This window comes from Galeopterus variegatus, unplaced genomic scaffold, assembly GCF_000696425.1.
Source record: "Galeopterus variegatus unplaced genomic scaffold, G_variegatus-3.0.2 Scaffold5840, whole genome shotgun sequence".
NCBI lineage: Eukaryota > Metazoa > Chordata > Mammalia > Dermoptera > Cynocephalidae > Galeopterus > Galeopterus variegatus.
Genome location: NW_007731951.1, coordinates 10,396 through 26,278, shown reverse-complemented (window position 1 = coordinate 26,278; position 15,883 = coordinate 10,396). Strand labels below are relative to the sequence as shown.

Below are 15,883 nucleotides of genomic sequence, written 5' to 3'. Positions count from 1 at the left end.
TCCCTTAGTCACCTGACTTTAATACATTCACTTATTCTTCTTTAGTGGATATTTATTTAACACTTGGTGCCTCAGGTACTGCCCTAGGTCTTGGGATACAACATTGAGCAACCTAGACAAACTCCCTTTCCCTCATGGAGATCACATTCTGTTGACCAGACAGACAAATCAACAACAATAATAGTGGCAAACCAAATAATTATAGGATGTGGTTAGTAAAGTAATATGAAAAAAAAAAGCAGGATAAGGAGGAAATAGAGTACTGGGGTGGGAGAGTGGGGTGTGGTCAGGAAAAGCCTTTGTTAGGAGATGACATTTGATCAGAGAACTGAATGAGAAGAAAGCCAGCCATTCGGAGATCTGGGAGAAGGATATTCCAAGCACAGGAACAGCAGGTAAAAGTCCCCAAGGCAGGACATGAGCAGCAAGAAGACACATGGGGTTGGGCTGCACAGGGCCAGGGAAGAGTAGCATAAATGAGGCTGCAGAGTCATGCAAGACCTCATGGACCATGGTAAGGGTTTGTGAGCCAGAAGTGTTGAATTTTGAGCAGGCAATAAAGACAGGTCTCATTTGTTTTAAAATAATCACTCTTGTTCTGAGTGGAGAAGAGGTTGGAATAGGGCAAGGATAGAATTGGCTGGACTAGTTAGGAAGCTCTTGCAGTCTTTCAGGTGAGAGAATTTCATGGCACCTGCCCTTATCCCGGAAGTCCTGTTACAGCTGTCATCTCTCCACAATTGTGTCCCAGGTCTCAGGCCCTCAATCAGCACAGACCCAGGACCCTCAGGAGCACTCAGATGGGGCAGATGAAGGAGATGAGTAAGTCCACCTCATTGCCGACAATGAGTGGCCCTGGATAGATGTTGTCTGGCAGGGCCAGGCTGGAGGTCATTTCCCAGGAATCCACAAAGGCCACACAGAGGTCAGTGAAGGCAGCTCACAGGAGCTGGTTCACTTGGAGGGTGAACCAGTCGCTGCCATACACAGACTTGTAGCCGGTTTTGGCCAGTTTGATGACCACAAGAGTGCTGGGTTCTCAGGCCAGCAGGGCGGCCACGGCCGCCCAGATCCTTGCCAGTCATCGCACAAAGATGGACAGAGGGAAGGTGGTGAAGTGAGCTCCCAGGCTCAGCACCACCACAGTGTGGGGGCCACCGGCCAGGCCCCCCAGCTCCTGGACCACAGAGTGCAGGGAGGCCACTGGTGTATGGAGGGAGCGCAGGGGCCAGCCATGGGCTCGCCAGTGCAGCACTATGCCCCGAGAGGTCTCCACCACCATCAGGGGCCCCGTCTGGTATGTGACATGTAGATCCACTGGCTTCAGGGCTGTGGGGACGGTGGGGTGGTCAGGGGTTAACATAGGGCTGTACTTTTAAAAATACAAAGGATCTAGGATCTCTTTTCTCTTAGCACACAAGTATCCTATGACCACCTGGTTTTGCTCTCCCTAATGTGTGATATTACAAGTCACCTCTTAGTTCCCAAATGTGAAGGCTTATTCTCAGTCCTCAGTCACTTGAGTGGGAGGGTAGACAACATCACACAGGCCTCCAGGTCTCCAGGTGGGGCAGCTGGTGTTTTCAGATAACTCGTGTAAACAAACAGCAGCCCACATCCAGACTATTCCATGCCAAGAGGCCTGATAAGGCAACTTTCATGCTTGTGGGTAAGAAGGTAGAGCAATGGTGGTTGAGGGGGGTTCCCTTCATGAGAACACAGACCCACCGTGTGGACCCTACACACCTCTCTGTGGGGTGATGGAAGACAGGTGGGGGAGGGGGTTGGGTGCTCGTGTTCTCTTTTCTTGCTCATTCTTGGCTCTCAAGTTACCCTTTTTCTGCAATAAGGCATATTCCTTCATTCATGTTATATCGCATTGCGGAATTTCTCTTAAACCCTAGTGAAAGTGGAGACTCAGATAAGACTCAGCTTGCATGACTTTCTGGCCTCTTTTAACTTTTATCCCCAAAGGAATAAATACCAAAACTGTCTGAAGCACTGACATCTCATTCAACTCTAATCCCATCTCTTCAAATGCCTCACCCACTTGTTTCCCTAGAAGGCCCCTCCCACCTCTTTAACCCAGTGTGAAGGGCTATGAAATAAATACACCGTCTTCTCCTACTCCTGCCCCCTGACTCCCAATCCAGGCACCCCAGTGACCTCCATTTGGAGTTTGTTTTGTGGTTATCTAGAGTTATTCCATCATCTCCATTCATTCTAGAACCAATCCCTCAGCAAGAACTCTCAAGGCCTCCAGCATCCTTCCTTTACTGCTGACAGTTTCTTTACCAGTTCAGCCTCCCCTTACCTCACATGTGGACTGTACCACTGTCTTATAACTGGGCTTTGGCTTTTCTTTTTTCAATCCCATCTGTCTAACAAACTGAAATCTCTGCTTAGAAACATCCAGTGTCTCCCAATTGTCACAACACAACCCCCTAAATCCTGGTTTCTCTACAATTCTCTTCTTAAATTCCAACTCTGTTCCTCCAGTACCCCCCAGCCAATCCTCAGTTCCAGACAAGCTTGTGCATATACCTGCTCTTCTGTAATGTGGAGATTATGCATAATCAAGTCACCCTGTTTCCCAGCCCTTCCCCTGCCCCAAAGCAGGCGTCCTGTCCTTTCACATCACTCTACTGAAACCCAGGCATTTTGCACCATTCACATGATGTTTTCTGCCTTCTCACAGCCCTCGTTCTCCTCTTGTTCTTTTCAGTGTCCTACTCCCTCTCCCATGGCTACTCACGGGGCCTGGTGTCACACAGATATTCCCACCACTGCTGGAGTGTGGAGCCCCCCATCATGTGGACAATGTGGCCATCCAGGATGCTGTCAACAGTGGGAAGGAGCAGCTGGCGCAGGCCAGCGGAAGCCAGAGGGCTCTGGGGCTGGGATCCCAGGGTAGCACGGCTGTTCAGGGGACAGAACTGTAAGCAAAACGATGAGCAGGTACAGAAGAGGCTAAAGCTGTGAGCGTGAAGTAAGTGCTGCCCCTTCTGCAAGCCCCGGTGCCACTTGCCCAGACTCTCTTTCCTCCCTGGCCACGAGGATTGGAGAAATACACCGAGGGAGGACGTAGTCTGCCACATTCCTGAAGGAAAACCAATTGGCAAGAAGGGGAGCCCTTAATGGAAGTGTGTGAGGGGAGGAATCCTGAGCTTAAAAAAAGGGGGGAGTGGGTGGGGTGGTTCTTGGAGGAAAGAGGTTCTCAGAGTCAAGGGCTTTTGTGCCAGCGTCAGGCTCCTGAGAGTCAGTGAGGGCTTAGAAGGAGGAGACAGGTTGGAAACAAGCTCAGGGATCCAGGTTCTTCGAATTTCCTTGTCTCAGGGATTTCATCTGTGCAGAAAGCAGATTTGTTTTAAAATGTACCCAGGATTTTGATTTTATGTAGGTGTGGTGAGGCCAACAGATCAGGAGGTGATTCCCATTGAAAAGACAGATTGTTACTTGCGTTCCCAAGGTGAAGGGGCACAGCGTGTCATGCAGGCCACACAGGGAAGCACTGGGGTCAGTCAGGAGGTGGACACAGTGAGGGAAAAGCATGGGCTGAAGGCTCTATTGTGGTTTTCACGGGAAGGAATGGGCAAGGCGGGGTAAGTCACTAAGCAGGTTTAAGATGGGCGAATTTGAATAATTTCTGAGGGCTCTAAGCTACAGAGGTAGTCTTCAGTTGTCTGGCATCTGGCCATAGGGTGATTTGGGGGTTGGGGGATGGTGTCTGGGGCTATAGAAACCTGACAAAAGGAAGCAATATCGTCTCAGGATTGGTTTGCATATCAAAGGCCTTCTCACAGGCTGTCTGTAGTAGTTAGCTGACCCTGGGAGGGGCAGCCCTTCCCTGGATCCACAAGGCTCCAGGATATCAAAGCATCATAAAATTCATAAAACAGGCTGGCTGGTTAGAATACAGTGCTGATAACATCAAGTCAAGAGTTCGGATTCCCATACTGGCCAGCTGCCAAATAAAATAAAACACAGAAAATAAAAAACACAATTAGTACAAGAAGATGTTTGGAGCCTTTTATAAGAAGAATTAACTCTCCTCCTGGTCTCACAAGCCCCACCTGGCAGATTCCCGCTTCCATTCTCCCAGAAATGGCGGAATCTGACGTCAGTTCTCTACCCCAAGCGTCAGCCTTTGGCCCAGCTGGACGCTCCGTCCTCCCTGAGACACGCTCTTCCCCTGGTTTCCGGACGCCTCAGTCTCCTGGTTGCTCCTTTCCCGACTCCTCTCCTTCTCCTCAGCCTCTCTGGGTTGGAGTGTGCGCTTCAGTCCTTGCTCCTCTTTTCTACTTACGCTCTCTCAGCCTCCTGATTTCGTCTCAGCCTAGACTTCTCAGCCCAGTTCCAGATTCGTGGACCTAATTGTGCACTCAGCATCTCTGCTCAATGTCTCATACACATGATCGGACCTGGACTCCCAGTCTCCACCCTCGCCTGCCCCACACGTAGCTTTCACCACTTCAGCTGACGGCACCAGCTCAAAACAGATCCCCACCATGGGTCTTGGGCCTGCCCCGGTGGTCCCTGGCCACAAGGACAGCCTCCTAAGGTATAGCTGCCCTGGGCAGGATCCCCCAGGTGGTAGGTGGAGGTCTGGAGACTGCTGGAGGCAAGAATGTTCCCCTCGTCTCCTGGGGCCAGAGGCCTGTACAGAAGATAGTTCAGTTTGGCAAGCTCCTTGGGGAGTGAGCCAGAGGGCTTGTGTGCAGGGCTGGACCATGGAGGCTGAGGGATAGGATTGTCAGGTCAGGAAACCCTGAAGTACAAGACCTGTGGGTAGAGAAAGAGCAACTTGTCAGTGCTTTGTGTTCCTGCATTCTTCTTCTGGGGAGGAGATTTGAATTTGTCAACCTGAATCATCCTNAAGGAGAAAAGAAATCTAGGGTTATCAGTGTTGGGGGGGAGGAGGGGGGATAGGGAGAGATTGGACAAGGGGCATAAAGAATAGGTACAATTTGTAACAATATATATACTAGTAATATTGATTTGATCAATGTATGTCAATTGAATCCCCAGAATATGTATAATCAATTATGATTCAATAAAAAAAAAAGAAAGAAAGAAAACAGGCTGGCCAGTTAGAATACAGTGCTGATAACACCAAGTCAAGGGTTTGGATTCCTGTACTGGCCAGCCGCCAAATAAAATAAAACACAGAAAATAAAAAACACAATTAGTACAAGAAGATGTTTGGAGCCTTTTATAAGAAGAATTAACTCTCCTCCTGGTCTCACAAGCCCCACCTGGCAGATTCCCGCTTCCATTCTCCCAGGAATGGTGGAATCTGACGTCAGTTCTCTACCCCAAGCACCAGCCTTTGGCCCAGCTGGACGCTCCGTCCTCCCTGAGACACGCTCTTGCCCTGGTTTCCAGACGCCTCAGTCCCCTGGTTGCTCCTTTCCCGACTCCTCTCCTTCTCCTCAGCCTCTCTGGGTTGGAGTGTGCGCTTCAGTCCTTGCTCCTCTTTTCTACTTACGCTCTCTCAGCCTCCTGGTTTCGTCTCAGCCTAGACTTCTCAGCCCAGTTCCAGATTCGTGGACCTAACTGTGCACTCAGCATCTCTGCTCGATGTCTCATACACATGATCGGACCTGGACTCCCAGTCTCCACCCTCGCCTGCCCCACACGCAGCTTTCACCACTTCAGCTGACGGCACCAGCTCCGTCCTTCCAGGGGAGCAGGCTCAAACCCATCTGCGATTTTCTTTTCTTTTGGCACATTCCACATTCTATCTCTCAGGAAATCCTCTGGGCCCTGCCTTCAGAACATGTCCAGAAATGAATCCCTTTACACCGACCTTTGCTACTATAACCTAAGCCCAGGGCCTGATCACCAAGAGCCTCCTACCTTTCAGTCTCCCTGTTCCTCCCTTAGCCTTCTGCAGTCCATCCTCATTTTTCCCCATTTTCAAAATTGTGATAAAATACCCATACATAAAATGTATCATCTTAACCATTTTTAAGGGCACAGTTCCTCATATTCAGCACATTCGCAGTGCTCAACAGCCGTCACCACCATCCGTCTCCAGAATTCTCCTCATCTTGCAAAACTGAAACTGTGCCCATTAAACACTAAATCTTCATCCCTCCCTTGTCCCAGCCCCTGGCAACCACCACTCTATTTTCCGTCTCTGTGATTCTGACTACTCCAGATACCTCATATAAGTAGAACCACACAGGACAGTTGACTCTAACTACAGAAGTCTGAGAGGTCCTTTTAAAATGTGACTCATATTATGGCTCTCTTCTGCCATGACTCCCCTGTCACTTAGAGCAAAAACCGCCATACAGAGCCCTTGCTGGTCACACTGTGCCCTTCTCTTAACCTTCCTGGTCTTTTCATCTACCGCCTTCCCCGTCCTTCACTGCATCCTAACCATTTGTCTTCTCTGCTGCTCCTCAGATGCACCAGGCCCGCTCCTGCATCCTCTCCACCCGGAATGCTCCTCCCCCAAGTATCTCCTTGGCCAACTCTCTCACCTCCTTGCTCTCATCTCATTCCTCAAATGTTGTCTTCTTAATAAGATCTATCCCGATTCCCTATTTAACATTGCGACTTCCCCCCACCACACTCACTCCTAATCTTCCCTTCTCTATATTTTAAAATTTCCCATGTCACATATTTCCTTCTAACATCCTACATAATTTACTTATTGTTATGTGCATTGTTTACTGTCCCTTCCTCCTGTCACATGTACTGTGCAAGAGCAGGTTCTTCATCTGTTTCTTCAATGCTCTATAGAGCAGGGACACACACAGCAGGTGCTCACTATGCATTTGCCGAATGTCAGAAGGGACTAATTGAAGAGGGTGTGTCCTAGGAGGAGTGGGGAATTTGCTTTCTGGCTGGGAGTGGGGGGGTGGCTAGGATTTAGAGAAGATTCTTGAAACTTGGAGAGATCCATGAGTATGGTGTGCTCTGAGAGTATCAAGTCACCAGTGCCCCATAGAGGTGACAGAATTCAGGGGGCAGGTGCAGGATGATCCCAGGGACCCTGGACCCAGGTGGAGGCATCCGTCCACCCAGCAGGGCCCAAGATCACACAGGTTTGAACAATGAGCACTTTGGGGAGACCAGTGTGGACAGAGGACTAAGGAAGGACTCCTGATGGTCAAGGTGGGCTCCTTTGCAGGAGCCTAGGTGAGGGGAACCCTCCTTACCTGCCTAGCTTCAGAAGTCCTGGGAATTGGATTAAAGTTGATGTAAAGAAAACACCTGACCTGCGGATCTCAAATCCTGTCCACTACACATTCACCACCCATGCGATTATCTTTAGCGTCCGTCTCCTATCAGCAGACTGTTACAGCATCTGGCAAGGCGTAGGGAGGGGCTCGACAGCAACAGACGCCCGAGGCAGGATCATAAAAGCTAACAGAGCTGTGTGCCTGTTCTAAGCCCTTCACAAACATTAACTTAATTGTCCTCACCACAAGTCTATGAGGTAGGTACGATTATTATCCCCTTTTACAAATGAGAAAACTGAGGTGCAGAGAGGTTAAGTAACTTGAGTAATCAGAGATGACATCAATTGTAATTGGCAAATAGTAACTGGTGGAGCAGGGATTCTAACCCAGGCAGTTTCACCCCAGAGAGGCTGGACTTTACTTCCACGTGACATCCTGAGGCAACTCCTGCTTCGAGTCATAGATTTATTTCCAATTGACCAATGCAAAAGTGATACGTGATTCTCTCTTTCTGACCAAAGAGAGCAATACAAATTGGTCTGGAAAGACCGGGGTTTGCTAGCGTTAAATTCTCCGGCTGGGGGCCCGGTGGCGCACTGGATAGTGCGCNAGAGGACTGAGGAAGGATTCCTGATGGTCAAGGTGGGCTCCTTTGCAGGAGCCTAGGTGAGGGGAACCCTCCTTACCTGTCCAGCTTCAGAGGTCCTGAGAATTGGATTAAAGTTGATGTAAAGAAAACACCTGACCTGGGGATCTCAAATCCTGTCCACTACACGTTCACCACCCATGCGATTATCTTTAGCGTCCGTCTCCTATCAGAAGACTGTTACAGCATCTGGCACAGCGTAGGGAGGGGCTCGACAGCAACAGACGCCCGAGGCAGGATCATAAAAGCTAACAGAGCTGTGTGCCTGTTCTAAGCCCTTCACATACATTAACTTAATTGTCCTCACTACAACTCTATGAGGTAGGTACTATTATTATCCCCTTTTACAAATGAGAAAACTGAGGTGCAGAGAGGTTAAGTAACTTGAGTAATCAGAGATGACATCAATCGTAATTGGCAAATAGTAACCGGTGGAGCAGGGATTCTAACCCAGGCAGTTTCACCCCAGAGAGGCTGGGCTTTACTTCCACGTGACATCCTGAGGCGACTCCTGCTTCCAGTCATAGATTTATTTCCAATTGACCAATGCAAAAGCAACACGTGATTCTCTCATTCTGACCAAAGGGAGCAATACAAATTGGTCTGGAAAGACCGGGGTTTGCTAGCGTTAAATTCTCCGGCTGGGGAGTGAATGCTATCGGGAACTCCCCAGACACGGAAAAGCTCCAGAGGGGGGCGTCTGGTGCGGGAAGGCACCACGGGCGTCTCCAGCTCAGCTCACTTCTGCGCTTCTGGGCTCTCCCGCTCACAGCGGCCGCTGCTAACTTTCACGCTCATTAGAGCTCCCTTCTGCAGGGCCTCAGGGCAGCAGCCACCTCCATGGCCAGCCTCGCACCTGAGCTTCTAGGCTGTAGTGTTCCCTTCTCACTCCGTGGGGTCACATCCACTTCTCTTCTCCCTGCTCTTGTTTTCTAAATCTACATCCCTCCTTGCAGCGGCCGTCAGAAGGGTGGAGAGGACTGGGACTCTTCCCTTTTTCCATAGGTCTGTGGTTCTCTTTCTAGCATCAGCTAAATTGTCACCCGTCCTGACCATCATAGGCCAGGTCAGGTCCCCTTTCTCTGTGTCCTCAAACCACTCAGGACATACTATGCTTAAGCTCTCATCACACTACATATTTTAAAGTCATGTGCCTCTTCACTGACAACTTGTAGAGAGCAGGGGTGCCAATTGTTTTCCATCAGCAGTCAGTCAGCACTTGGTGTGAGACCTGGCATATAGCGGGTGCTCAGCAAACGTGTTTTTTGTTTTTGTTTGTTTGTTTGTTTTGTCCTTTTTTGAGACCGGCCGCACTGCGCTCTGCCAGTGAGCTCTGTAAGTGCACCGGTCATCCCTATATAGGATCCAAACCCACGGCTGGAGCGCTGCTGCGGTCCCAGCACCACACTCTCCTGAGTGCGCCACGGGCTCGGCCCAGCAAACGTGTTTAATAGAAGTGAGATGAATGACAAGGGAAGCAGTTCAGGCAGAATAATCACGGGAACCAGCATTTAGGCACCCCAGATGATGCTGGGTTTCTTACCATGCCATCAGGGCCTCTTTATGGGGTGTAGTCACATGCCAGTAATGTCCAGCTGAATGTCCTAGCAGTGGGTCACAGGGCAGGGTAGGGGGCCGAGCACAGAACCAGAGCTCACCCGAATCTTCATCCTTGTAGTGACAGGGGGATTCTTCCCCCCCTGTCAACAGGGGATTCACATTGCAAGTCACATTTTCTTCATATTCTGTGGGTCCCCGGAAATAACCTATGAAATCCACTGTGGCCCAATAGTCTCTCCAGATTCTCTGCAGAACCTCAACTGCCTCGCTGGAGTGGATCAGCCGCACTTGCACCTGGGCCTCCCCAGCCCAGAGCAGGGGGAAGGACAACAGGTATGTGCCGTTCTCCAGATCCTGCACATCCCTAGGGACCCCTGCCTTTAAGTCTGGACCCAAGAGCTGTGCCTAAAACAGATCCCCACCATGGGTCTTGGGCCTGCCCCGGTGGTCCCTGGCCACAAGGACAGCCTCCTAAGGTATAGCTGCCCTGGCAGGATCCCCCAGGTGGTAGGTGGAGGTCTGGGGACTGCTGGAGGCAAGAATGTTCCCCTCGTCTCCTGGGGCCAGAGGCCTGTACAGAAGATAGTTCAGTTTGGCAAGCTCCTTGGGGAGTGAGCCAGAGGGCTTGTGTGCAGGGCTGGGCCGTGGAGGCTGAGGGATGGGATTGTCACTTCAGGAAACCCTGAAGTACAAGACCTTTGGGTAGAGAAAGAGCAACCTGTCAGTGCTTTGTGTTCCTGCATTCTTCTTCTGGGGAGATTTTAATTTCTCAAACTGAATCCTCCACTGCCTGGTGAGTGGCACATCTGCACATATTATCGCATGTTTAAAGCCATAAGTGTGTGGGTTTTGCTAAATCCCACAGAGAATAAAGAGCATCTCTGTCTCCTGGTCCTCATTAGCTTTTACCCTATGACCTGCACACACTCCTACTGCCACCAGAGGGGAGTCTAGGCTCAGCTCAACCCCCGAGTCCCTGGCTGTCCCCACTCCTGATAAGTCCTTCTCCCTCAAGACTCCAAAACCTGGAGTAAATCCCCCTTCCTCTCCTATTTTGTCTTTCCCCAGCCCTGTCTCCACCTTCTCCACCCTAGATTTAGAACAAGGAGTTTCTTTACATATAGAAGAAAGAGCCCTTCCTCAGGGAGCAGACAACAAAATCAGATACACGTGTATCCCAGGGATTTGCACAATAGCACAAAGGAGAGAGATGCAAGAGAAGACGGACAAACCCTGAAGGGAAAAGCCACATAAATGCACAGGTAAAAGGGAAAGGTGGGAAATGAGTGAGCTAGCCCCCAACCAAAATCCAAGTCTCAGGAAAGCACAAGCCAAAGTTGGCTTGCAGCATGAGAAACATATCCATATGGTTATGGATCCATCAGCCCATCAGGGTCTCCCTGTATGTAACTTTTCTCTGACTGCACCTTAATGTCAAGGATCTTGACCCCCTGTTCAACCTTTCCTCACAGCACGGACATCAGGTAACATATATGCGGTCCTGGCCATCAGATACTCCCACCAGGGCCAGGGCAAAGAGGGTGCCCAGGTGGCTCTCTCTGTATGTATCTCCTGGATGAAATCAACATAAGCAGGAAGAAAGACTTGGTAGGCACAGCAGGAAGGGAGACCTTCACCCTGGCCACTCAACCTGTCCCAGAGGCACTTAATTCAGTTCCTGGAGGTCTTAATTATCTTCTCTGTTTCATCTCCCATGAGTTGTTGGCATAGTTTGTGAGCAAGATATTTTAGGGATCTGTAAATTTCCCTCTACCTTGAATTCAATAAAAAAATGCATCCATCCAATCTCTCCCTCAATAAAGAATGAGCACTTTATTATAGGTGCTGGTGTTAACATGATAAAGGACAGCCCCTGCACCTTAGTTAGTCCAAGTCACCGAGAACTGTAATAAGTGCTGGGGTAGGTAAGCGGCCCCTGCCCATATTGGGAAGGGGGAGCCGGCAGCAGCGGAAAAGATATGAGATGCTTGAGCTGAGTCGTGAAGGAAAAGTACAGATGGGACTGGTGGAGAAATTATGAAAGAGAGAGCAGAATGTATGAAGATGGAAAGGAGAGGGGGCATGTCATTCATTCCAATACAACTCTTAGGAGAAAATAAGGCAAACTCTTCACAACGTTGGATTTGGCACTGACTTCTTGGATATGACACCAAAGGCACAGGAAACAAAATAAAAAATAGACAAATTGGACTTCGTGAAAAAATTTTAAATTTGTGTATCAAGCGACACTATCAACAGAGTAAAAAGGCAACCCACAGAATGGGAGATAGTGTTTGTAAATAATTTCTCTGATAAGGGATTGAGATCCAGAATATATACAGAACTCCTGAAACTCAACAACAAAAAGTGAACAAACAGATTCAAAAATAGGCAAAGGACTTGAATACACTTCTTCAAGGAAGATACAGAACTGGCCAGTAAGCATATGGAAAGATACTAAACATCACTAATCATTAGAGAGATACAAATCAAAACTGCAAAGAAATACCACCTTACCCTCAGAAAATAGCAAATATTGGTAAGGACGTGAATAAATTGGAATACATGTGCACTGTTGGTGAGAATGCATAATGGCACAGCAGCTGTGAAAAACTAGGGCTGTTCCTCAAAAAATTAAAAGTAGAATTACTATATGATGCAGCAATTCCATTTCTGGATATATATCCCATAAAATTGAAAACAGCATCTCAAAGAGATATTTGCACACCCATGTTCACAGCAGCATTATTCACAATAGCTAAAACATGGAAGCAAACCATGTATCCTTTGATGGATGAATGAACAAGCAAAATGTGGTATATACATATGATGGAATATTATTTAGACTTACAAAGGAAGGAAATTCTGGCACATTCTACAACATGGACGAACCTTGACGACACTATGCTAAGTGAAATAAGCCAGACACAAAAGGACAAATATTGTATGATTCCACTTACAGAGGTAGTTATAGTAGCAAAATCACAAGAGACAGAAAGTAGAAATGTGGTTGCCAGAGGCTGAGTGGTGAAGGGAATGAAGAGTTATTTAGCAACTAAAGAGTCTCAGTTGCACAAGATGAGAAGAGCTATGGACTTGGATGGTGGTGACGGTTGCACATTATGGATGTACGTAATGTCACTGAACTGTACACTTAAAAATGGTTAAGATGGCAAATTTTGTTATATGTGTTTTACCATAATTAAAATATATTTAAAAAATAAGAAATAAAGAAATAAAAGATTCTCAGTTACACCAGAACTAGTCACAGCAACACTAACTCATCTCAGGTTAAACACTGAAAAGTTTGAATTAACATCCAAAAAAAGATGCTGTGGAGGCAATTCAATTGGAAGTCGATTGTTATCTGGTTTAACATAGTGATTTGTCTTTCATAAATACATAAGTTTATATCTTTGAGTTATCTTTTGCTTTGTTTATTTATTTATTCCTGGTAAAACTCCCTTATGAAGTATTACAACTTTTTTTTCCCCAGTAGAACCCAGGGGAAAAGGAAACGTCTACATGTGCACCAAGGTAGAGAGGAGGAAAGGGGTGTCCCTGGAGACAAGGTATGGAGGTTACAGTGCCTTTCTCAGTTGTAAGAAGTGGAAAGGAGCCAGCTGAGCTGGAGCAGAAATATAACAACTTGAAGAAAGAAAAAGCATGGAAAGCGTAGATTTCTATCTTCTCAAACTGTTTTGGGCTCGTTTTTTGGACTCCCTTACAGCCACCTCTACTTGTTACAATTTGCAGATTTTCTTTGTATGGACTTGTCCCACTGTGACACTACTGCTCCTGGATTAGAAACTGGAAAATAGAGTGAGAAAATGCAGCATTTCTCTCAGTCTCCTTCTCCCAGATGCAAGTAGCTGGTTCAGGCTCTGTGCGAGGATAGAAATGCAATGGAAAGAGAAATACTCACTCAAATTGCAATAACTAACCCTACAACCACAATCTTGTGCCACGTGAACTGTGTGACAAATACTTTTGTGGAAGCCTGGACTTGTGTATTAGACATCTGGCATGTGATTGAGATCCTAGGTAGAGAGTTTCAAAAATCCAAGAATTAATAAGGAACTATCAACATAGAATTTGTATATTGATAATGACAGTCTCTGAAATTTCCAGATGCATGATTAAATAATTAAAAGCTATACTCAGCAGTGTGACCCATGCTCTCACCAAAGAACATCCAGCTCGTGACCCAACCACTCAGAGGCTCTGATGATTGATCCTGCAGATTTCTAAGCCCCTAAAGACTTCTGTCTTGACGTCTAGCCTTTGACACCATCAGCCTTTCTGATAGAGGCAGGTTCCCTTTCAACAGGACATGGAGTTTGGCCAAAGACATTAGTTGCTGGGCACTTTTGTCTTCCACCCGACTCCAAGGAGCAAGAGCTTTAACAAGTGAAGAGGATGGGAGAAAAACCACCAAGTCCTCCAGAATACTAGGTTCTCCTCCCAGATCTATTCCCAAGGACTGTGAGTCTCAGGAAAAACCACTTGCAACAACTCCATGCAACAGCTTGCTTCAGCTTCAACATCTCTCCCTTTACAACCTCTTCCATGCTCTCTTCTTCTGCCCTTCTAGGTTCTTTTCTTCCCTTCCAACCCCTCCACATTTGTGTGAGCCATCATATCATTTTCCCCAAGACCAGCAACAGGACCTTACTTTCTAACTTGTTGCTTCTTTGTGAGTTAATATTCATTGAACATGTTTTCTTGTTGTTGTTGTTGTTATTGCTGTTGTGTTGCTGGCTGGTTCAGGGATCAAACCCTAGACATGTTTCATATTTAAGGTTCAATCTGAATATGCAAAGGGGAGTGTTAGAAAGATAACAATCCAGTGGAGTGGAGTTAGATTACTCACTCACCTGTGGGTGCCACTGCAGAATGCCCCAAAGGTGGATGAACACCTAGGCCTCAAAGGACTCCATCAGTCATTGGAAGCCAAGGGTGTGTCAATTGTCTCTGTTTGGAAAATCAATTATGAAGGAGGTGTTCCCAGATGAAGAACTCAAAATGAATAAAAGAAAAGGTGTCTCGAAGGTTTGGACGAGCAAAACACTTTTTTACAGGGAGAGGGTAAACCAGCACCCAGATGCCAAAGAAATAAAACCATGACCATCTTAAGGATACAAGAAGCAGAATGTGTCTGTTGATCAGAGGATTGGGGTGTAGTTATCTTGGAAGACAGATCTGGGCTCAGAGAAGCTCTTCACTGCCTTTACCAGGATTTTAGTATCAAAAAGCTTCATTTTTAGGAGCCTTTGTGTTTTTTTTAGTTCTGTAATCTGATTATTTGGTTCCCCAATAAGCAATCTCCAACTCTGGGATCAGAACTACTGGGATCAAACTACAGTTAGAACAAAAAGAACATAAGTGCAAAGAAAGTAGAAGGAACAAAATAGTGTAGATAAGAACAAAAATAATGGAATAGAGAACAAACATACAATAGAGAGAACTGAGTAGGATAAATTTGCTGTTTTGCAAAGACTAATAAAACTATAAACATCAGGTGAGATTAATGAAGAATAACCAATGGCAAGTATGAAAAAGGGTACATCGCAGCTTATCTTACAGATACTAAAACATAGGAAGAGGATATTATAAATAACTTTATGCCAATTAATTTGAAAATTTAGATAAAATGGACAAATTTCTGGAAGAAGCCTTAACAAAATGAACACAAGAAGAAAGAAAAAAATCTAATAGTTCTACATCTATTAAATAAATTGAATCTGTAATTTAAAAATTTCTACCAATGAAAACACTAGACACAGATTGCTTACTGTGCAAATATTCCAAACATTTTATGAAAACTTTACACAGAGTACTAAAATCCTGCCACAGAATAGAAAAGAAAGAACTCTTCCCAATTAATTTGAAATCTTCATGACCTTCATTCCAAAACCTAAAGAGGACATCACAAGAAAGGAAAATTATAGGTCAATTTCTCTCATACACACAGTTGCAAATTTACTAAACAAATGAGTGACTAATTTTGAGTGAAAGAAACCAGATACTTAAAAAGTACCTGGTCTGGGCCGGCCCAGTGGTGCACTCGGGAGAGTGCGACGCTTGGGTGTTCAGCGGCGCTCCCTCCGCAGTTTCGGATCCTATATAGGGATGGCCGGTGTGCTCACTGGCTGAGCGCGGTGCGGGCGACACCAAGCCAAGGGGTTGGAATCTCCTTACTGGTCACAAAAACAGACAAAAAATAAAAATAAAAATAAATAAATAAATTAAATAAAATATACCTGGTCTAAAGTATTAAAAGTCCAGGACAGAAGACTTACAGTGCTGAGAAGTTGTCACTCTCATCCTCACAACAAGGAAAAAGGTGGACAGACTGAAAATCAACAATTTTTGTAGATCCATTAAATAATTGAATTTTAGAGTTATCAGAAAAGGAATTTAAAATAATGGTAATTAATATACTAAGTACTACAATGGAAAAAAAGGGACAACATGTAAG

General features: G+C 46.5%; 1 pseudogene; it reads right to left on the bottom strand.

Moving 5' to 3' along the window:
- Nucleotides 1-796: 796 nt before the first annotated feature.
- LOC103605490 lies at nt 797-9,873 on the bottom strand (annotated as a pseudogene).
- Nucleotides 9,874-15,883: the final 6,010 nt, after the last annotated feature.